This window comes from Hemiscyllium ocellatum, chromosome 28 (assembly GCF_020745735.1).
Source record: "Hemiscyllium ocellatum isolate sHemOce1 chromosome 28, sHemOce1.pat.X.cur, whole genome shotgun sequence".
Taxonomy (NCBI): Eukaryota; Metazoa; Chordata; class Chondrichthyes; order Orectolobiformes; family Hemiscylliidae; genus Hemiscyllium; species Hemiscyllium ocellatum.
In genome coordinates, this window is record NC_083428.1 from 13136439 (window position 1) to 13161061 (window position 24623).

Sequence of the window (24623 nt, forward strand, 5' to 3'; positions counted from 1 at the left end):
GACATAGGCCAATGGGCTGAGAAGAAGCAGATGGAGTTTAATTTAGATAAATGCGAAGTGCTGCATTTTGGGAAAGCAAATCTTAGCAAGACTCATACACTTAATGGTAAAGTCCAAGGGAAGTGTTGCTGAACAAAGAGAACTTGGAGTGCAGGTTCATAGCTCCTTGAGAGTTGCAGGTAGATAGTATAGTGAAGAAGGCATTTGGTATGCTTTCCTTTATTGGTCACAGCATTGAGTGGAGGAGTTGGGAGGTCATGTTGCAGCTGTACAGGATGTTGGTTAGGCCACTTTTGGAATATTGCGTGCAATTCTGGTCTCCTTCCTATTGAAAGGATGTTGTGAAACTTGAAAGAGTTCAGAAAAGATTCACAAGGATGTTGCCAGGGTTGGAGGATTTGAGCTATACGGAGAGAGGAATAGGCTAGGGCTGTTTTCCCTGGAGCGTTGAAGTCTGAGGGGTGACCTTACAGAGGTTTATAAAATCATGTGGGGCATTATAGGATAAATAGACAAAATCTTTTCCCTGGGGTGGGGGAGTCCAGGGCATAGGTTTAGGGTGAAAGGGATAAGACATAAAAGGGAGGATGATATGTGTATGGAATGAGCTGCCAGAGGAAGTGGTGGAGACTGGTACAATTGCAACATTTAAAAAGCATCTGGATGGGTATATGAATACCAAGAGTTTAGAGGGATATGGGCCAAATGCTGAAAAATGGGATTAGACTAGGTTTGGATATCTGGCCGGCATGGCCGAGTTGGAAGGGTCTGTTTCCATGCTGTACATCTCTCTGACTCTATGACTCTACTCGAAACCATCCCTGAGGCATGTTTATAATTGTAGAATCCCTCACCAAATTCTTTCCATCCTTATTGCCTAGTCACTCCCCCCCAAACCTCTGCTGCCTCAGACTCTTGGCTGCTGAAATCCTCATCCATGCCTTACATACTGCCAGAGTCTGATGCTATCCTGCTGGTTTACCCAGCTTCCAATCCCAGTAAACATCTGGTGATCCAAAGCTTTATCACCCACACTCTGCCTGCACCAAATCCCAAATAAACCCATTTTTACTGGACTCCAATGATTTCTGGTCAAGCAACGACTTGATATTAAATAAGCCGCAAAGGGGAGTACCTTCTCAGGAGGGGTGGGAGATGTCACTGATGAGCACAGAACACCCTCCACCCACCTTCTTTTTCACCTTTCGCCTGAGCTGTCACATCTGGCCACTCTGCCCACTATCCATGACAGAATGAGGGCCTTGAGCAACAATAATTATTCACTGAAGTGCTTCAACCGGAAAGGGCAAACTGCATTACTTAACCTCCATAACATGGGGAATCAGGTTGAGGGTGGTCAGGAAGGCAAGTGGGCTGGTCTTCCACTGAATTTAATGTCCCTCTTCCCACCTCCCCACCTTCATGTTTGAGAGTAGGGATTATAAAAGTTGACCAGAGTTGGATACAAATAAAAATCCTGGTGTCATAGCAACGATGGTAGAATTAGACCCAAATAGTTAATCAATTTTGTTGCTAAGTGCTTTGAACAATATTAATTCTCTAGGTTGCTAAAAACAAGTGGAGACTTGCAGTTTCTCCCGGCCAGGTTGTCAGCTTCACTTTTCTCTATTCAGTGAATGATGTTTGCTTAATGCATTTCATTTCAGAAACTTAGTATGAACATGTGTTGCAGCTAATTGCTTGTGCACTGTTAAGCGTGTTGACAAAAGCTGTGAAGCTGAAGTTACAGATCAGGCGAGACTCAGTTGGTCAATATCTTGGAATTCCTTCCCTTGCATTGTGGGTAAACCCACAGCAGATGGACCGCAGCGGATCAAGGAGGCAGCTCAGCATCACCTTTGCAAGGCCAACTAGGGAATGTTGGCCAGCCAGCAATGCCCACTTTGCCCAAAAATGAATAAATAAAAAGGATGCCTCCATTAGGGATTCAACAGGATAGTGGTAATGTCTCTGGACCAGCAATCCAAAATATAGGCCAATGGTTTGGAAACATGGGTTCGAATCTCTCCAGTTAGTGAAACTTAAGTTGAAAACTGGAATAAAAAGCCATATAATTACTGTTAGTTGTTGTAAACCCATCTGACTCACTAATTCAACAGTGCTGTGGAAAAGAAAGGCTTATATTTATACAGTTAAAAATCACACAACACCAGGCTATAATCTAACAGGTTTAATTGGAAGCACTAGCTTTTGGAGCACCGCTCCTTCATCAAGTGGTTGTCCATAACCACCTGGTGAAGGAGCGTCGCTCCGAAAGCTCGTACTTCCAATTAAACCTGTTGCACAATAACCTGGTTTGGCATCTCCAAATTATATTTATACAGTATCTTTCATGACCATTGGACATCTCAAAGCACTGCATAGCCAATTAAATATTTCAATGTGCAATCAAGGAGATTTAAGGTGTAGGTTTGCTCGCTGAGCTGTAGGGTTGATATCCAGACGTTTCATTACCTGGCTAGGTAACATCATCAGTGGCAACCTCCAAGTGAAGCGAAGCTGTTGTCTCCTGCTTTCTATTTATATCTTTCTCCTGGATGGGGTTCTTGGGGTTTGTGGTGATGTCATTTCCTGCTTGTTTTCTGAGGGGTTGATAGATGGCATCTAGATCTATGTGTTTGTTTATGGTGTTGTGGTTGGAGTGCCAGGCCTCTAGGAATTCTCTGGCATGTCTTTGCTTAGCCTATCCCAGGATAGATGTGTTGTCCCAGTCAAAATGGTGGTTTCTTTCATCCGTGTGTTAAAAGAAATCACCATTTCGACTGGGACAACACATTATCTTGGGATAGGCTAAGCTCCTTGGATGCTGCCTGACCTGCTGCGCTTTTCCAGCAACACATTTTCAGCTCTGATATCCAGCATTTGCAGTCTTCACTTTCTCATAGGCTAAGCAAATACATGCCAGAGAATTCCTAGAGGCCTGGCACTCCAACCACAACGCCACAAACAAACGCATAGATCTAGATGCCATCTATCAACCCCTCAGAAAACGAACAGGAAATGACATCACCACAAACCCCAGGAACCCCATCCAGGAGAAAGATATAAATAGAAAGCAGGAGACAATAGGTTTGCCTCACTTGGAGGTTGCCACTGATGATGTTACCTAGCCAGGTAATGAAATGTCTGGATATCAAGCCTACAGCTCAGCGAGGAAACCTACACCCTAAACCTTAACCTGAGCTACAAACCTTCACAGACCTTGCAAAAATCAAGGAGATGCTGGTCAACGTTATCTTTGTGCTGTTTGGCTATGCATCTGTTCCAAGATTCCGTGCATGGTGATTTGCATCGGCACACCAATTACAGCATTGACTTCCGGTTTTGGAAGTCACTTGTGGTGACAGACCTCGAAGACCCAGGCAGCTGGAAAGAAAGTTAGAAGGAATGCTGATATTGGTGAAGAGATAATGCCACTGAAATAGAAAGCCTGGCACTTAAGCTAAGGGTCTGGGGACATGGGCTTGAATTTCACCCTTGCAGTTGATTACATTTGAATTCTATAAAAATCTGGAATTAAAAGTTAGCCTCATGGCAGCCATTGTCATAAATGCACTTCTGGTTCACTGATGTCCAGGAAATCTGCCATCATGACCTGGTCTGGCCTACATGTCACTCCAGATCTGTGGTTGATCTTACTTGCTCTTTGGATAATAAATGCTGTCCTAGCCTGTTCTGCTCATATGAATGAACTGGAAAAGAGAGCATGTTACAGAGGGTACTTTGTTTTTCCTAAGCTAACATATATCAGTTGTGCATCACGATGCAATTAGTTGGTGCGTTAGCATTAATGGCAACCTTGGCAATGTATTTATAAAGTTAGTCTTGGAAGGAAGCAGGTCTGTCTCATCTGTACATTAGCTTTTCACATTTAACTGTGTTGTAGCTTTTTAAGAACATGTTACTCTTTGCTATTTTTCAGCATTCTCAGAATTTGTGAGCAGAAGCTCAGTCGGTAATCTGACCTCAATCAGAAGGTTATTTATTTCAGTTCACCGAATTGAGAGCAAAATCAAGGATGATGATGTAGCACAGAATTTTATGTTAATTATACTGCTCTAATGATCAATTGCTCCTCAGGAATTGATTCACTCTGTGGATTAGCTTACAAACAATAATATACATAAATTATGAAGCAAACAACATAGCGACCAATTGATTTCAATGTGTGTAGTTTGCAGACTAACTGCAAGGCACAGTCACAACATATACACAAAGCAGATGAAGTCCTTAAAAGTGAGTTTTCTTAAAGATACATTGTACATACAACACAATGCGGAGGGAGTGTTGCACTGGTAGAGGTGCCATATCCTTTAGAGGTGATATTAAATTGAGGACCAGTTGTTCCTTTCATATGGTCATTTGTACAGAAAAAGATGCTTCAGTCCAACGCATCCATGCTGACCAGACATCCCAATCTGACCCAGTCCCATCTGCCAACATTTTGCCCATATCCCTCCATATCCTTACTATTTATGTGCCCATCCATATGGTTTTAAATGATGTAATTGTACCTGCGTCCATCATGTCCTCTGGCAGCTCGTTCCATCAATGGACCACACTCTGTGTTGTGAAATAGTTAATTCTCAGGTCCTTTTCAATTCTTTCCTCTCTCACTTTAAACCTATGCCCTACAGATTGGATTCTTCCACCTGTTGGTTATTCACCTTATCCTTGCCCCTCATGATTTTATAAACCTCAATAAGGTCACCCTCAGCCATTGACATTCCAGGGAAAAATAGCCCAAGCCTATTCAGCCTCTCCCTATAACTCAAATCCTCCAGTCCCAGCAACATCCTTGTTAAACTTTTCTGCACCCTCTCAAGTTTAACAAGATGTCCCAACTCCTATACTCAGCGTTCTGATCAATGAAGGCAAGCATGTCAAATGCCTTCTTCACCATTGTCTCTACCTGTGATTCCACTTTCAAGGAACATTGCACTCCTAGGTCTCTTTGTTGGGCAACACTCCCCAGGGCCCTACATTAGGTATGTAAGCCCTGCCCTGATTTGCCATACCAAAATGCAACACCTCACATTTATCTGAAATAAACTCGATCTTTCAATCCTCAGTTCATTAACCAATCTGATCAAGTTTCCATTGTACTCTGACATAATCTTCTTCATTGCCCACTACACCACCTATTTTGGTGCCATCTGCAAACCGACCAACCATACCTCGTATATTAACACCCAAATCTTTATATAAATGACAAAAAGTAGTTGACCCAGCACTGATACTTGAGACACACTACTAGTCATAGGCCTCCAGTCCAAATATCAATCCTCTACCACCACCCTGTGTCTCCAACCTTCAAGCCAATTTTGCACCCCCCGGATCTTATGTGAACTAACCCTACTAAGCAGTCTATCTTGCTGAACCTTGATCAAAAATTTTGTTGAAGTCCATATAGCCAACATCTACCACTCTGCCTTCATCAATCTTTTTTGTCACTTCTTCAAAAAACTCAAATCAAGTTAATCAGACATGATTTCCCATGCAACAAGCCATGTTGACTATCTTTGTCAGTTCTTGTCTTTCCAAATGAATGTAAATCCTGTCCCTTAGAATCCCAACAACATACCCACTACTGATGTCAGACTCACTGGTCTATAGCTCCCTAACTTTTCCTTACCTCCTTACTTAAATAATTACATCACATTAGCCATCATCCTCCAATCTTCCAGTACCTCACCCATGACTATCAATTATATAAATATCTCAGCAATGGACCCAGCAATTTCTTAGGTAAAAACAATGACTGCAGATGCTGGAAACCAGATTCTGGATTAGTGGTGCTGGAAGAGCACAGCAGTTCAGGCAGCATCCAAGGAGCAGTAAAATCGACGTTTCGGGCAAAAGCCCTTCATCAGGAATAAAAGCAGAGAGCCTGAAGCATGGATCTCTCCACGCTTCAGACTCTATGCCTTTATTCCTGATGAAGAGCTTTTGCCCGAAACGTTGATTTTACTGCTCCTCGGATGCTGCCTGAACTGCTGTGCTCTTCCAGCACCACTAATCCAGAACCCAGCAATTTCTTGCCTAGCTTCCCACAAAGTTTTGGGAAACACCTATTCAGGTCCCAGGGATTTATCTGCCTTTATGCATTTTAAGACCTCTAGCAGCTCCTCTTTTGTGATATAAACTATTTTCAAGATATCACCATTTATTTCCCCAAGTTCCATCGCTTCCATTTCCTTCTCCATCATAAACACTGATGCAATGTACTCATTTGTATCTCACCCATCTCCTGTGGTTCCACAAACACATGGCATCGTTGATCCTTACAGGGCCTTATTCACATTCCCAGTTACTCTTTTGCCTTTACTGTACTTATAGAGTCTCTTTGGATTCTCTACCTTATTAACCAAAGCTATTTCATGTCCCCTTTTTATCCTCCTGAATTCCATACACCTACTGCCCTTATACTCCTCTCGGGATTTGCTTGATCCCAATTGTCTACACCTGACATATGCCTTCTTTTTCTTGATCAAAGCTTCAATTTCTCTACTCACCCTTCATTCTCTATACTTACCAACCTTGCTGTGCACACTAATAGGAGCATATTATCCCTAATCTCTCATTATGTCATTTTTAAAGTCCTCCCACTTTCCAACCACCCCTTTTTCTGCAGACAGTGTCCCCAAATTTCTGAACGTTCCTGTCTCATACTGTCAAAATTGGCCTTACTTCAACTTAGAACTTTAACTTTTAGATCAGTTTTATCTTTTTCCATAACTTTTCCAAAGTAATAGAATTACGATCACTGGTTCCAAAGTGCTCCCCTAGTGACACCTCAGTCACTTGCATTGTGTCATTTCCTATCAGAAGGTCAAGTATTGGTTTTTTAGATTAGATTACTTACAGTGTGGAAATAGGCCCTTCGGCCCAACAAGTCCACACTGATCCGCCAAAGCGCAACCCACCCATACCCCTACATATACCCCTTACCTAACACTACGGGCAATTTAGCATGGCCAATTCACCTGACCCGCACATCTTTGGACTGTGGGAGGAAACCGGAGCACCCGGAGGAAACCCATGCAGACACAGGGAGAATGTGCAAACTCCTTTTCTTGAGTAGGTACATCCACATATTGAATGAGAAAGTTTTCGGGAACACACTTAACAAATTCCTATCTATATACTTAATACGATGACCTTAACTTTGAAAAGTTAAAATCCCTGACTATTACAACCCTATTATTCTTACAGATATCTGAGACCTCCTTACATATTTGTTTCTCAGTTTCCTGCTAACTATTGGGTGGACCTTATAATACAATCCCAAAGATGATCAACCCTTTCATACTTCACTGGAAGATCTCCCAGGAATATCCTCCCTAAGTACAGCCGTGATTTTATACCTAACCAAAAACTCCGCTCCCTCCTTTCTTTCCTCCCTTTCTCTCCTGTCAGTGTTGTCCATCCCAGAGCCACATTTCTGTAATCCTCTCAGGTGAATATAAGATTCTCCATGATGCTATTTTTGAAAACCAGAAGCCTGGCTAATGTTTATCATTTGGTCAACAAACTTGGTGGAATAACCGATTGAAAGTAAAGATGGTACATACAGAAGTTGTGTGGGTGTAGGTTATTATGACAACCAGCTCGTGTGAAGGGTAAATACTGACAGAGGCTTATAGGCCAATTGACCTATTCCTGCTTCATAAATATATTAGGCAGAGCTTAATGCTCCTACATTTGTAGCCATGATGTGGTAGTGTTGGTGTTGGACTTGGATAAACAAAGTCAAAACTCACACAACACCATAGTCCAACAGGTCTATTTAAAATCACAAGCTTTTGGAGCGCTGCTCCATGGTCAGGTGATCTGAAAGCTTATGATTTTAAATGAACCTGTTGGACTATAACCTGGTGTCATGTGAGTTCTGACTTTCTAAATTTGTAAGTCCCCTGGTTAAATTACAATTCCAAAATTCTAACAAGTACCTTTGCATTATCACAAAAGCAAAATTTTCAATGCACCAACACGATTGAATTGAGTTGCAGTAAAGTGGCGCAATAGGACACTCCAGCTGAAGCTCACTGCTCTTTTTCTTTTTCTTTTCTCTCTCTTTTCTTCTATTTTAGGTTCTTTTTCCTCTCTTCTTTCTTCTCAGTGATGTCCTGAGCTCCTATCATCAGCACAGACTCAGACTCTCGGCCTCAGTGCGGACCTGGCAAGGTGGTCTCCCGGCTGGCGTAGCATCCTTTTCGCCCAGTTTGTGGTGATTTCTCGGCCTGGTGTGGCATCCTCTTGGCCCGGTGTGTGGCGATCAGCCAGTCTGGTATAGTAATCTGCTGGCAGCACGTGACAGTGTCCTGGCCCAGCGTAGTGGACTTTCAGCCCAGTGTGGTGATTTGCAGGGCCAGTGTGGTGATCTGCAGGCCCAGTGTGGTGATCTCTTGGCTCAGTGTGGTGATTTCCTGGCCCATTTTAGTAATTTCTCGGCCCAGTGTGGTGATTTCCTGGCCCATTCTAGTAATTTCTCTGCCCAGTGTGGCAATTTCTCAGCCCAGCGTAGTGACTTCTCGGCCCAGTGTTGTAATTAGTCGCTCCGGCATGGCAATTTCCTGGCCCAGTGTGGTATTTCCAGGCCCCGTGTGGTGATTTCCAGGCCCAGTGTAGTGATTTCCAGGCCCCATGTGGTGATTTCCAGGCCCAGTGTGGTGATTTCTCGGTCCAGCATGGCGATCTTTCTACCCAGCAGGGCCTCAGTGTGGACTTCTGGCCTTGAGAAAGTTCCACAGCTGTCTCCCAGCCTCTAGAGTCTCGAGGTGAAGCCTGGCACTGTTCAGAGTCAAGGCCCAGTGTGAACTGGAGGCTAGGTATCAGTCTGGATTGGGTTGGAAGGACTATAGTTCTGAACTTCTTATTACTCTACTTTCTAATTTATTCCTACAACCTGTAATGCTGGACTTTTTATTTGCTTTTTTTCTCTAATTTTTTTCCTAAAAAGCTTATACTGAAGTCTCTGCACCTTAGGTACCCTGTACCTATGATGGCACTATAAGTGGTGACTTGTAAACTATTTTCTGTACTCATTTGTGTACATATGATAATAAAGTTAATTCAGTCAGGCAGTATTATAGAATACAACTGTACTTTTATTTCAGAAGCAGTAACCCAGTGTGGTTTTATTTACAACTGAAAATTGATTTATTACTCAAAGAGAAAGCATTTTTCAGAAGTTCTTCAGTTGTGAGCTACTTTAAAGACAGATAATGTTTGATAAGATCTCCCCAGTGGCTCTGCCCTTCAATGGATCTGCTGGCCTCTGATTGGACTGGTGTTGTCAGTGGATGGGACATCCCTCATAGGGTCCTTGCTCAAAGGCCCGTTATTGTCCAATTAGACTGCCCGAGTGGCAGAACATGCTTGAGAAAGGTGACAGGGTCTCCCAGTGGTCTCTAGCCAGTGGCCAATCATTGTTCAATCACAGAATTGTAATGGTGCAGAAGGTCAGCCCATCATGACTGCATCAGTTCTATCACCTTGTACCGGTGCTCTGTCTTTTACCTATATCCCTGCATGTCATTTCTATCCAAATAGCAATCCAGTTCTCTCCTGAATGCCTCAATTGAATTGGCCTCTACCACATTTCCAGGCAGTATATTCCATACTCCTAACTACTCACTGTGTGAAAATGTGTTTTTCTTACATTGCCCTTGCTTCTTTTGTGCATGACATTAAATCTATGCCCGCGCATTCATTTCTCTTTTATAAGCAAGAACAGTTTATCCTTGCCTACTCCAAGGAGAATAATCCTAACTTCTTCAATCAATCCTCATTCCTGGAAACATCATCTCCATTAAATACAGCTGCCAAGGCTCAGTTTTCCATTAAAATGTGTCCTTTGTCAACAATCAAACAGATTAAAGAGGAAAGGTAACATCTATTTGTGACAGTCTAAACACAGAATTCTTGATGTAATCACAGCCACTCCACCCTGAAACAAAATACAGAGAGGTGAGGCAGGCTGTGTCAAGATAGTCATTCCCTCATTGAATTGTTCAGCTTTAAAAATTGCAACATCACAGAAAAGCAGCTGAGCTCCCCATGCACAAGTACTGAGAGAAAACAAAAGAAAGATAATTTAAAATTGATATTGTGTAAGGGATTTAAAGTCTATGGGCAGGAGTTTGCCCTTTTCTTCTGGACCATCAATGTCAGGATCTAATGGAGAACAGATCAAAGTCCCACATTGTGTGGGGAAACAATGAAATGGCTGGAATTTGTCCCCCTGAGTTGGCCAGATGGTGGCTATCTGTCCAGTAAAGAATGGCAGATGGTTCCTGTAGGTCAGAGAATCTCTGGGAAACCCTCCAGCGCAGATGAATTAGCAAGCTGCCATTTTTAGTAAGGGAGATTCAGAGAGAGATAGAGGGAGGGACTGAAAATGTGGTGCAGGCTGATTCAATTGGCAGATTCAAGACATGCACTGGATCATTATTTGTGCAGAAATGGTGTGCAGGGATATGGGGAAAAGGCAGGAATTTGGCACAAAGTAATAGGATAGGTGCAGTCATGATGGGCTGAATGGCCTCCTTCAGCACCATAACAATTCTGTGAACTAATCTGTAGAGATGATATGTCTCTCTCTCCCTCTCCATCCTTTTGAGTTTTTAAACTGAAAACTGTCACCTGGCCATTGTGGAGAGGGAGCCCTTTGTGCAGGATTGGACATCCTGCAGCTAGAGCTGGATCCAAGCTGGAGGGGAAGGCCTTAAAACCTGCTGTGTCACTTGTTTATCGTCTCTGGGAGGACACCCCCAGGCAGTTGGCATAGTTCCCAATCACTCCGAGTGGGAGCTGGAAATTTCTAATACGACTTAGAAAAGCCTTCAGTCCTATCTGTTCTGTTTGCAGGTGAATAACTCAAATGACCACCACCTCCCTACGTCCTGCCAATCCTGCCTATCTGGCCTCTGGGAGACTGTCTCTGTGCTTCCACCTAGAGGCTGGATGATGTTAGCACAGCAGAATATTGGCAATTCATCGTGTGAATTGTCATCCACAGCCTCTGCACCCCACCCTCACTGGGGGCTAAAGTTCAAGCCAATAATTCCTTATTGGCTGTAATTTTCCACTTACAGCTATGGAGAGATTAATGGTGAGTGAGTATGATGAGTAAATTGGGTGGGAGTCCAAAAATCGCAGTGTTGAGATGAACATTCGCAATTAAGTTCTCCCTTCTTAATGGTGAGATGACATTCTCAGATGAAGAAGAGTCCATCTGCAAACAATTGCGTCTTATTAATTACCCTACTCACAGGAACTAACTCCCGCTTCTGTCCTAAAGGCATTGTCTGTCTACTCAGAGCACATGGACGGCAGCGGTTCAAGAAGGTGGCACGGTGGCTCAGTGATTAGCACTGCAGCCTCATAGTGCCAGGGACCTGGGTTCAATTCACCCCTCGGGTGACTATCTGTGTGGAGTTTGCACATTCTCCTCATATCTGCATGGTTTCCTCTGGGTGTTCTGGTTTCCTCCCACAGTCCAAAGATGTGCAGTTTAGGTGAATTGGCCATTCTAAATTGCCCAAAGTGTGTTCAGGGATGTGTAGGTTAGGTGTATTAGTCAAGGGTAAATGCACAGTACTAGGGGAATGGGTCCAAGGGGGAATACTCTTTGGAGGGTCGGTGTGGACTTGCTGGGCCGAAGGACCTATTTCCACACTGTAGAGATTCTATGATCATCACCACCTTCTCAAGCACAGCTAGGAATGGGCAATAAATGCTAGCCCAGAGAATGTTATGGATCAGGCCAGACCCTCTCAAAACATTTCAAGAAAGTAGCCCAGAGCCTAAATTTGATAGTTGTTTTAAGAAGGTGTAGTGTGGATATTCCAGGAGAGATGCAGTTGGTCAAACTATGTAGTTTTGAACAAAACTTAATTTATTTACAAGATAACCAAATGAAACACAAACAAAAGAGAACAGAATACTGAATAACATAACCGATCCAAAAGCCCAACAGATCATCCCAACGTAGTGATGCTGTTCCAAATACTTGCAACAATCTTCCGTTGGTACAAAAGGTAAAATCAAACCCAGGATGTCAGAGAGAGAGGAACAATAGGCACCTGCTTCCTTGGGTCCAGCAGCTTCACAATCACTACAGCTAAAGACCAAACCAAACCAGAGAGAAGCTGAGCTGGGAGAACTGCCCACTCTCCTGAAGAAGGGCTCATGCCCAAAACGTCGATTCTCCTGCTCCTTGGATGCTGCCTGGCCTGCTGCGCCTTTCCAGCAACACATTTTCAGCAAAAAAAACCCAAGGACAACATAAGCTTGTTAAAGGAGCAGCATTGTCACAACAGTGATGATCACGTTCAGAGTAGCCTTCCCAAAAAAGATGCTCAATGACTCAGAAACTCGATTGCAAACAGAGATTTGGCTTTGTTCTTCAGTCTCCAGTATGAGAGAGTATACAGCTTACACTACCCTAACCGTAACCTTCTTTTGGTTCCTTGATGTGATGTTTCCTGTAATCATGACAACTGCAGAGGCTTGGCCATGGAGTCGAAAGCAGGGTGTAACTGGAGAATATCAATACACTAGCTTCTGTTTCACTGGTGGCTTGGTGCTCAGGGTCAGACACTAGCCTTGGAGTGGCACCTGAAGGCAGCTTGTGACAGAGAGGGTTTAATGCAGAAGGCAGTGCAAAAGCGTGTGGCTGTAGGGCACAGTGAAGTGCCATTTGGAAGGACATGGTGCTGTCACTGTACAATACAGTGCTGCATCAAGATCAGAAATGGTGCATGGGGCTGCAGCACACACACTGCATGTGGGCCAAGAGCCTGGAAATGTGTGAAAGAGAGAAGGAAGATATGCTAAGTGGAGTGAAGGTGGGTGGTGTTGGATAATGCATATCCATACATTGGTCTGTCTATTAGCTTTGAAAAGGCTGCATGCTGCTCAAGAGTGGGGATTGCTTTGTTTGTATTAGGTAGCTGGAGGAATAGTTACTATAACAGAGCACAAATGAAGATCATAGGGATCTGGTAGGATCTTGCTGGCATCACCCCTTCACCTTAAGATAAGAACCTTGAGGTGCGGTCAAAGCATCTCAACCCCCTCTCATCTTGTTGTTGACACTGATTACCCATAGTTACAGCATTTCTTATGGATCCCCATGGCTACAACATTACAGTACGCATCCCCATGGCTATATCATCGCAATACAGGTCCCCGTGGCTACAGCATCCCAATACAGATCCTATCACTACAGCAATACAGTACAGATCCCCATGGCTATACCATCACAATACAGATCCCCATGGCTACAGCATTACCGTACAGATCCCCATGGCTACAGCATTACAGTACAGAACCCTATGACAACAATATTGCAGTACAGATTCCCATGGCTACAGCACTACAGTACAGATCCCCATGGCCTGCAGCATCGCAATACAGGTTGCCATGGCTACAGCATTACAATACAGATCCCCAGGGCTACAGCATTACAGTATAGACCCCCATCACTACAGCATCACCATACAGATCCCCAGGGCTACAGCGTCGCAGTACACATCCCCATCACTACAGCAATACAGTACAGATCCCCATGCTACAGCATTAATGTACAGATCCCCATGGCTACACCACTGCAATACAGATCCCCAGGGTTACAGCATTACAGTACAGATCCCCAGGGCTACAGCGTCGCAGTACACATCCCCATCACTACAGCAATACAGTACAGATCCCCATGCTACAGCATTAATGTACAGATCCCCATGGCTACACCACTGCAATACAGATCCCCAGGGTTACAGCATTACAGTACAGATCCCCAGGGCTACAACGTCGCAGTACACATTCCCATTACTACAGCAATACAGTACAGATCCCCATGGCTACAGCATTACAGTACAGATCCCCATGCTACAGCATCACAGTAAAGATTCCCATGGCTACACCATCGCAAGACAGATCCCCAGGGTTACAGCATCACAGTACAGATCCCCATGGCCACAGCGTGACAGTACAGAATCCCATGACAACAATATTACAGTACAGATTCCCATGGCTACGCCATTACAGTACAGATCCCCTTGGCCTACAGCATCGCAATACAGGTTGCCATGGCTACAGCATTACAGTACAGGTCCCCATGGCTACAATAGTACAGTACAGAACCCCATGGCTACAGCATCACAGTATACAGATCCCCATGGCTACAGCCTTATAGTACAGAACCCCATGGCGACAATATTACAGTACAGATTCCCATGGCTACAGCATTACAGTATGGATCCCCATGGCCTACAGCATCGCAATACACGATCCCATGGATACAGCATTACAGTACAGGTCCCCATGGCTACAATATTACAGTACAGACCCCATGGGTGCAGCACTAAAGTACAGATCTCCATCACTACAGCATTGTAGTACAGATCCCCCTGGCTACAGTATTACAGTACAGATCCCCATGGCTACAGCATTGCAGTACAGATCTGCATGGCCACGGCATCACTATGGAGATCCCCATGACTACAACGTCGTAGTATAGATTCCCATGGCGACTACATTTCAGTATACAGATCTCATGATTACAGCATCACAGTACAGATCCCCATGGCTATAGCACTGCAGTACAAATCCTCATGGCTACTGCATCGCAGTACAGATCCCCATGGCTACAGCATTACAGTACACATACCCATGAATCCAGCATCGCAGTACAGACCCCTATGCCTACAGCATTACAGTACAGATCCCCATGGCTACTACATCACAGTACAGAGCCCCATGGCTACAGCATTACAGTACAGATGCTCATCACTACAGTATTACAGTATAGATCCCCAGGGCTACAGCATCGCAGTATACAGATCCCCATGGCTACAGTATTAGAGTATAGATTCCCATGGCTACAGCATTATAGTACAGATCCCCATGGCTCCAGTATTAGAGTATAGATCCCAATGGCTACAGCATTACAGTACAGGTCGCCATAGCTACAGCATCGCAGTATACTGATCCCCATGGCTACAGCATTACAGTACAGATCACCATGGTGACAGTATTAGATTATTGACCTCCATGGCTACAGCATTACAGTACAGGTCTTCATCACTACAGACTTACAGTGCAGATCACTATGGCTATAGCATCACAGTATACAGATCCCCATGGCTACAGCATTGCAGTACAGAACCCCATGGCTACAGTATTGCAGTACAAATCCCCGTGACTGCAGCATTGCATACAGGTCCCCATGGCTACAGCATTACAGTACAGGTCCCCATGGCTATAGATTGGAGTACAGATCCCCATGACTACAACATAGCAGTTTACATCTGAGGGCATATCTGGCAGCGACTGGGCATTCCATTGGATATGAGTGAAGATTAGAGTGGTGCTGGAAAAGCACAGCAGGCCAGACAGCATCCGAGGAGCAGGAAAATCGATGTTTTGGGCAAAAGCTCTTTATCAGAAATCAGGAATCCACTGGATCTGGGTCACCAAGATGGTCACTGCATTTTCTATAGGAGCAGCGAAATACTTTTAGACTGACATCTCCACAGAAGTGAGAACCTGGACAGATTCCTCCATCTTTCACACCATTCCATTGAGGACCTCTGGCTCCACCTTGATGTTCTCCTGCCTCTCTCTGCATGTTTATCCTGGATAAAGCACATCTCCTGCAAGTGACAAGGCAGGTGTCTGATCTCCAACAGTCCTCCCAGAAGTGGGAGGGAAGCTGGCTGAAAGGACAGGTAATTGGGTGGATTGATCAGAAACAGACACCCATTCCCTTCTTAGAAATGCAGTTCCCAATTCCACATCACTTGACCTTCCTGATCGACTGTCAATTGAATTTCATACATGGTCAGATAAAAACCATTTAATTAACTGGTCTTAAGGACCTTATCTTGCTTGGGCTGCAATTGCTTTAGTTCCATGGAAGTTGGGAAAGACCCACCATTTCTGACTGGCAAACCAATAAGGGAAAGCTGCCAGTCTCATGGTTCCCTCAATTTGCACTAATTTATAACAGATCGACGGATTTGACTTCCAGCAGAAGGGGGCGTTGGAGGGATCTGGGTATGAAGCCTCTGAGAGTCTTCACTTCTAATCTCCTTCACCCCCTCTCCCCACAATTCACAACCCTAGAAACCACCATTCTGCTCCCACAACAAGACTGAGCTTTTCTGCTTCTGCCCACTATGTGAGGGTCTGTGGGGTGAAGGGGTTGGTGTGATGCCTTGGTAGTGATATCTGGCAGACTTCAGGCGGGCAAGACTTCCTGATCTGGTTTCGTAAACCAGTCAGAAAGCTAGCTGGCAGCCAATCAGCTGTCTGATGGATGTGTGATGCTGCAGGCATTCTGAACAAAGTAGGCCATGGGTTTCTCTTCATGAAACATTACTAGCTTCAGAAATAATCTGAAAACCAGGAAATTTTGTCTAATGCCATTGCCCACCTACATGCTACACTTTACCCATTATCATTCTCTCGCTAAGGAGGCTGCTATGAATATCTAAACATTGTTTTTATCTAAATTCATTCATGGCGTGTAGGCATTGCTGGTTGGATCAGCACTTATTGCCCATCCCTGGTTACCCTTGAGACCTTATAGAGGTTCATAAAATCATGAGGGTCACGGATAGGGTAAATACACAAAGTCTTTTCCCTGGGGTAGGTGAGTCCAGAACTAGAGGTTTAGGGTGAGAGGGGAAAGGTATAAAAGAGACCTAAGGGGAAACATGTTCATGCAGAGGGTGGTGCGTGTATGGAATGAGCTGTCAGAGGAAGTGGTAGAGGCTGGTACAATTACAACATTTGAGAGGCATCTGGATGGATATATGAATAGGAAGTGTTTGGAGGGATATGAAACAAATGCTGACAAATGGGACTAGATTAGGTTGGGGTATCTGGGCGGCTTGGAGAAGTTGGACGAAAAGGTCTGTTTCCGTGCTGTACATCCCAAGACTCTAAGATGGCGGTGAACTGCCTTCTTGAGCTGTAGCCAATGTGATGTAGGTAGACCCACAATGCCATTTGGGAAAGAGTTCCAGGGTTTTGTCAACATTAGAGTGCATGTGAGTGTTTAGTTTTCGTTAAGAATTGCCAAATTTGGATCAATATTCTGCAGTGCTCATTTGAACAGAGGCCATTCTTCTGTCTGCTGTCAATGACTCTTTCCTGTGACATGAAACAAGTACTGTAAAGTTCTCCAGATGTATTCTGAACATGACGTCACATTGCAATCATGTGGTCTTTCTAAAAAAAATTGTTTCTATTTCTCTGCCCGAATAATCTGGGGTCAATGCTTCACATGCTGAAGTCTTACCATCAGCCAATGAAACCTAATGCTATATTGTACCATAGTTACAGCATCACTGAGAGTCTTTGGAGGTGAATAGTTCATTCATGTTCTATGCACCACTTAACAAGCTGCAACAAATCTATGGTGATAATGATGCACTAACTGCTAGTGGATAGAACTCAGTCTCATAGGTGTTTGCCCCTCTGACCCAAGATAAAGGTTTTCTTTACAGTCACAACAATTCAATCCATCTATTTCACTTAAAAGACATCATTGAAGTTGCCCACTTTTAACAGCTAATCTGGTAATAGCAGTAAAGAGATCGTTGCAATCCAAATGTCCAGGCCTCATTAGAAGGAGTTCCAGCAAACTAGCCATGTAAGACAGATGATGAATGGTAGATGACCCAGGTAATTAATTTTTACAATGCACGCATGGAATGGAATGTCAAAGAAGCAGAGAAAAAGAAGCTAGATGTGATTGAGCCAGATAGCAAGATTTTCCAGGGAATTAATTAGGTTAATTCATCAAAGCACAGGGAAGGTTGACAACAGTATTGGCATCCTTAGCATTTGTAATGTAACTCACAGCTCATTTTTATTCCAGAAAGATTAAGTTAATTTCCTCCTGCTGTGCCTCCACAGCGCACGTAGAAGCCATCAGTTCTATTATTCAATGTGTCATGGGAGTAGTGTTTTGTGATTATTTGCATGCAGTAATAAGAAAAGAGATTTATATTTGTCTAGCGCCTTTTATAGACATGGGACTTGTCTTAAAGCACTTTACAGCCAAAGCAACGCTATAGCTGTGTGGTCATGCCTGTAAGAAACACGGAGCCATTTTTTTGCACACAGCAAGCTCTCACGAATAGCAATTCGATAATGACCAGATAATCTGCATTTGTGATGTTACTTGAGGGATAAATATTGGCTAGAATGCCCGGAGTAACTTGCCAGCTCTTCTTCAACCTAGTACCAAGGGAACTTATACATTTCCCTTAGACAGATGGGGTGTCATTTTAACACCATATCATCAACCTTCATACCCTAATATTGAAGTTAACCACAATATACCAAGACCGAGAGTTCTTTCTGAACAGCAGCTGTCTCAAAGTAGACTCACTGGAATCCAAACTTGAAGAATGCTTTAGTGAAACTGTTGCCAGGTTAATTATAACTGAACATTCTTGGACTGCTGTCACAGTCAAAGGAAACAGAAAAGGCTTTTCTCAATATCAATGGTACCGAGTAAAATCTTAATGAAACGAGTTGAACTGGTGCTTTGTTCTAAAAGATTGTAATTGATTGCCATTGTGGGAATTTATATACTCTTCTCTTGCCACTTGGCTCTTGAATATTTTAATATCTGAGACAGTTTCAGTCCTAGATGTGTGGAAAATGCTGCTGAACTCAGTAGGGCTTTAAGTGCTTTCATTCAATTAGTAAAACGATACAATGTCTAGTTTCTTAGAATCCCTACAGTGTGGAAGCCGACCATTCTGCCCATACCGACTGTTCAAAAAGCATCCTGCACAGACTCCTCCCCATAACCCTGCATTTTCCATGGCTAATCCACCTAGCTACACATCCCAGGACACTGTGGGTAACTTAGAATGGCCAATCCATCTAACCTACACATCTTAGAGAGAAAACCAGAGAAGACCCTTGTGTGCAAACTTCACACAGTCTCCCAAGGAGAAAATTGAACCTAGGTCCCTGGTGCTGTGAGACAGCAGATAGGAATTTGATTTTTCAGTCCAATACCAGATACCAATCCCACTGCATTATAGAATTAGCATTTGCCTGGTAATATATTTTAGATGAGAACGTAACCAAAGCACTATCTCTGATGGATCTAGTGAATTCACTAGAACCCGCTGGAATATTAATGCCTCAAGCAAGCAGAAAAAAAAACAGGTCGGACTGCCATGTTCCATTTGTGGAACTATACAGCATGTAAATTAGCTTCAAATGGTTACCCATATAACAACTGTAACTATATCTCAAAAGAAATTCATTAATTGTGACATGCTTTACAATGCATTTGGCAGAATGCAGTACTTTCTAAAACATGTTCTACCCTGTCTGTGCATAGGCTCATGAACATCTGTGACCTGTTCAAACTGGCTTCGAGAGACAAGTTCATATTCTTTGGGAACTGAGCCGACTGATTCGATAGCCCCTCTCAAAGCATGGCACTCATCCACAGGCTCCATCAAATAAACACATTGACCTAGACCCTGTATACCACCCACTACAACGAACAAACGGAACTGGCAACTGGAGGCAGCAGGAATGAAACCAAATAAATTCCAGAAGGCACAGTACAACAGCACTTCACAGGAAGCTCCAAAAGATGTTACCTGGACAGGGAATGTCTGCAAATCAACTTCCCAGCTAGTGAACATACCCACAATTACAGCAACTGCACCGAGCTACAAATCTTTATGCATCTCTTTGTTCAGCAACACTCCCCAGGGCCTGACCTTTAAGTATATAAGTCCTGCTCCATTTTGCCCTAGCAAAATGCAGCACCTCACACTTATCTAACTTAAACTCCATCTGTTGTTCATCGGCCTATTGACCCATCTGATCAAGATCCTGTTGTACCCTGAGGTAACGTTCTTCTCTATCCACTACATCTCCAATTTTGGTGCCAGCTGCAAACTTATTAATCATTCCTCCTATATTCACATCCAAACCATTTATATAAATGCAAAAAGCAGTAGACTCAGCACCGATCCTTGTGGCACACCTTTAGTCACAGGTCTCCAGTCTGAGAAACAACCCTCCATCATCACCCTCTGTCTCTTACCTTCAAGCCAACTCTTTTATCCAAATGGCTAGCTCTCTCTGGATCCCATATGATCTAACCTTGCTAACCAGTCTACCATGTGGAACCTTGTCAAACACTTTATTAAAGTCCATATAGATCATGTCCACCACTCTGCCTTCATTGATGTCTTGAAGTTTATTAACAAAACTAATTACTTACATCCAAATGTTCTGCCTTCATCAATCTTCTTTGTCACTTCTTCAAAAACCCAATCAAATTAATGAGGCCAAATTAGATTTCCCACACACAAAGCAGTGTTGACTATCCCTAATCAATCCTTGCCTTTCCAAATCTATGTAAATACTATCCCTCAGAATCCCAACAACTTATCCACCACCATATGAGGCTCACTGGTCTATAGTTCCCTGGCTTTTCCTTACCACTTTTCTGAAATAATGGCACCACATTAGCCACCCTCCAGTCAATGGGCACCTCACTTGTGGCTATCAATGATACAAATATCTCAGTAAGGAGCCCAGCATTCTCTAGTTTTCCACGAAGTTCTGGGACACACCTGAACAGATCCCGAGGATTTATCCACCTTTATGCTTTTTAAGACGTCCAGCACCTCCTCCTCTGTAATATGGACACTTTTCCAGATATTGCTCTTTATTTCTCCAATTTCTCTTGCTTCCATACTTTTCTCCAGAGTAAATATTTGTTTAGTTTCTCACCCATCTCCTGAAGTTCCACACATAGATGGCTTTGTTAATCTTTAACGGTCTCTCTTCTCTCTCTAGTTACTCTTTTGCCTGTAATCCTTAACCCTATGTGCCAAAGTTATCTCGCGTCCCTTTTTTGCCCTCCTGATTTGACTCTTGCGTATACTCCTATTGCCTTTACACTCCTCAAGTGATTCACTCAATCCCAGCTGTCTATACCTGCCATATGCCTCCTTCTTTTTCTTGACCACACCCTCAATTTCTCCAGTCATCCAGCATTACCCACATCTGCCAGTCTTGCCCTTCATCTGAACAGGAACATACTGTCTCTGGACTCTCGTTATCTCATTTTTGAAGACCTCCCATTTTCCAGTCATCACTTTACATGTGAATGGCCTCTTATATCAACTTTTGCAAGTTCTTCCCTAATACTGTCAAAATTGGCCTTAATCCAATTTAGAACTTTAACTTTTAGATCAGATCTATCCTTTTCCATGTCATTGGAAAGCTTGAATGTTAATAAGAGGAGAGCAGATTGCCTGATCTTTGAGACATCATCCACGCGAACAGGAATCTCTGCTAGTATTCCGCCCAGGAGTTGAAGGTGAGTATTCAATCCATTGATTTCTGTGCTTTTGCTGACATGAGCAGCTTGATAGGTGCCCATCCATTAAATGCACTGGAGTTTCCTTTGATGTTCGCTTTGAAATAAATAACTGCTGCTTTAACAGTGAATCCTCATCTGCATTTACGCTGGGGAGGGGGTGGAAGCAAAAATTGCTTTTGATGATTTCAGATCATTGATGTTTCTGGTGCATAAGGGAGACTGCTATTTATTGAGCATTTAAAACAGATAGCTGTGACAGCAACCAGTTAAAATCAGCACACACTTTCTCATCAATACTCGTCACTGAATCTTCTAAAAGAGGGTAGACATGATCATTTGACAAGATTCAGCTTTGAGTTCATCTTCATCTTTAAGTCTGAAATGATTCAAAAACGATTCCAACCTCAGGCCACTGTCTGTGTGGAGTTTGCACATTTTCCCCGTGTCTGCGTGGGTTTCCTCCGGTTGCTTCGGTTTCCTCCCACAGTCCAAAGATGTGCAGGTTAGGTGAACTGGCCATGCTAAATTGCCCATAGTGTGAGGTGCATTAGTCAGAGGGAAACGGGTCTGGGTGGTTTACTCTTCGGAGGGTCGGTGTGGACTTAGAATCGGTTAGATTAGATTCCCTACAATGTGGAAACAGGCCCTTCGGCCCAACAAGTCCACACCGACCCTCCGAAGAGCAACCCACCCAGACCCATTCCCTTAACTAATGCACCTAACACTACGAGGAGAAAGTGAGGTCTGCAGATGCGGGAGATCAGAGCTGAAAATGTGTTGCTGGAAAAGCGCAGCAGGTCAGGCAGCATCCAAGGAACAGGAAATTTGACGTTTCGGGCACAAGCCCATTCCTGATGAAGGGCTTGTGCCCGAAATGTCGAATTTCCTGTTCCTTGGATGCTGCCTGACCTGCTGCGCTTTTCCAGCAACACATTTTCAGCACCTAACATTACGGGCAATTTAGCATGGCCAGTTCACCTAACTTGCACGTCTTTGGACTGTGGGAGGAAACTGGAGCACTGGAGGAAACCCACGCAGACACGGGGAAATGTGCAAACTCTACACAGACAGCTGCCCGACATGGGAAATGAACCCAGGTCCCTGGCGCTGTGAGGCAGCAGTACTAACCACTTGTTGGGCCATAGGGCCAGTTTCCACACTGTAGGGAATCTAACCTAATCCAAAATATAATGGTGAGGTGCAAATTGTCAAATCTATAAATTGTAAATTCTGGTTGTGGTGCATGGGGGAAACAATGCCAAAAATATAGATGTACTACAATATATTGTACAATCTGGAGAATGTAGATGTGTAAGATACATCGCTGATGTAAAGGGGAATTTAGACTGCACCATGAGATAAGACTACAGTCGGTTTGCCAATAATGAGGAAAATAAGGGTCATCTCATCCACAATGAAAGATTAGAAACCTGAAATGTTAACTGTTCATCAATGCCATCATACCTGCTAAGTGTTTCCAACATCTCCTGTTTTATTTTCACCTTTGTTTGTGTAAAGCTCGCCCATCTGCGTGCTTGACTGCATTTGCAACATACAGGAAAATCTGTCTGTATTTTCTGTAAGACTGGGTTCCTGAAGCCAAGGATGCACCAGCATCGACTGATCCCATCAGATCTAAAGACCATGCAACAGTTACAGTACTAGTACAAGATGCAAAGAGAGGACAGACTGAACAAATGCAGTCAGTGTTCATTCACCCAGCTCTAAATAAGGAAGAGAGTCTCTGGTCTCAGAAAATGTAAGAATGCTACTTCATTTTGCAACCATTTATTGTAAGATTCTCCAAACATAAAACCTGCGAATTATTGGATCTTGTGGCATGTACAGGTCATTTTGCAATAATGCACGTTTCATTAATGCAAATTTGCTATAATGCGATTGATAAATTAGAGACACTGTTTCTATAGCACGAACTGTTAAAGCACGTATTGGTAATAATGCGATTCCAACCCCATTAGTTTAAATAGTGCTGCTATTATGCGATTTTCTTATAGCATGGGATTACATGAGAACGGAACTACCACGTTATGGCAGAACAGACTGTATGCTGGCAGCTCTTGTTATCCAGAATACTCACAAGCTGAAAAATGGTTTGTTGTCTCCCTCCTCATTTAAGCTGCATTCAAAGCTCCTAATCGATTCATTCAGGACCTTTGCACAGTTGGATGTAGCTCATCCAGTCCCCACCACCCTCAGCGAATTCAATAATCTCTTAAAATGGAACTAACATTTCCTGATGTGGGATACAGGTGGATTGGTGTTACTTCTGCAATTCTGCAATTATAATTTCTGATACAAGGTGAATGAACTCACATCGATGTGTGGTTGTTTCAGCCGGGGGCTGGGTCGGCAGGGGTGGGGGCTGGGTGGAGGAGATGCATGATTGTTTTTTTTGTATTAGCTAAAAATGTATGCCAGAAAGAAACGGGACTGTAAAACATTGGTAAGATGCTGTGAAGACAGGCAGTTAAACTAAATATGCCTGTATAAACATCTGTTTCCAACTTTTACAGAAACACAGGAACACACCCCAATTAAAAGAGTCTTAATGATAAGATGCTGAGAGGGGCGGCACAGATGGAGGGAGTAAATAATGGTAAGGCAAGGATGTGCCCACAGCAGGATGAGGTCAAATGGCCTTGAGAACAGGAATAAGCATTTTGTCACAGACAAGGCCGGATAAGACAAGAGATAAACAGGAGTAATGGGTACCGGTCTTAGGGAAGTGGAGGATGTGAACGGGGTGGGGGGGAAATGAAATAAGAAAAAAAATGTAGGAACCAAATTATATAAATATCGAGTATTTGTTGAATTCAGTGTGTTTTGTCCCTGCCTTGTGGACATCACACCCACTTGCAAGCGTGAAATAAAGGGCACTACTGATTCACATCTCGGACTGAAATTATTGCAGCTTTGTTTCTCACACTGACATTTACTACCCTATTTGAGATTTGGTGATGCATTGAGTAGCATCATTGCCTCTGAACCTGAAGGCCTGATTTCAAACCCCATCCTAGGACCTGATATCTAAGGAAGCTGCATTCATACAGAATAGGTTGGTTATCAGCCTGCAAATCCATTTATCACATGCCAAAAACAGGCAGTAACAGTGGGCGAGGTTCCTGGTTAGTGATGGAATGAAAAGTGAGCCCCTGCCATTTCTATCCATAGCCCCAGCGTACACCAT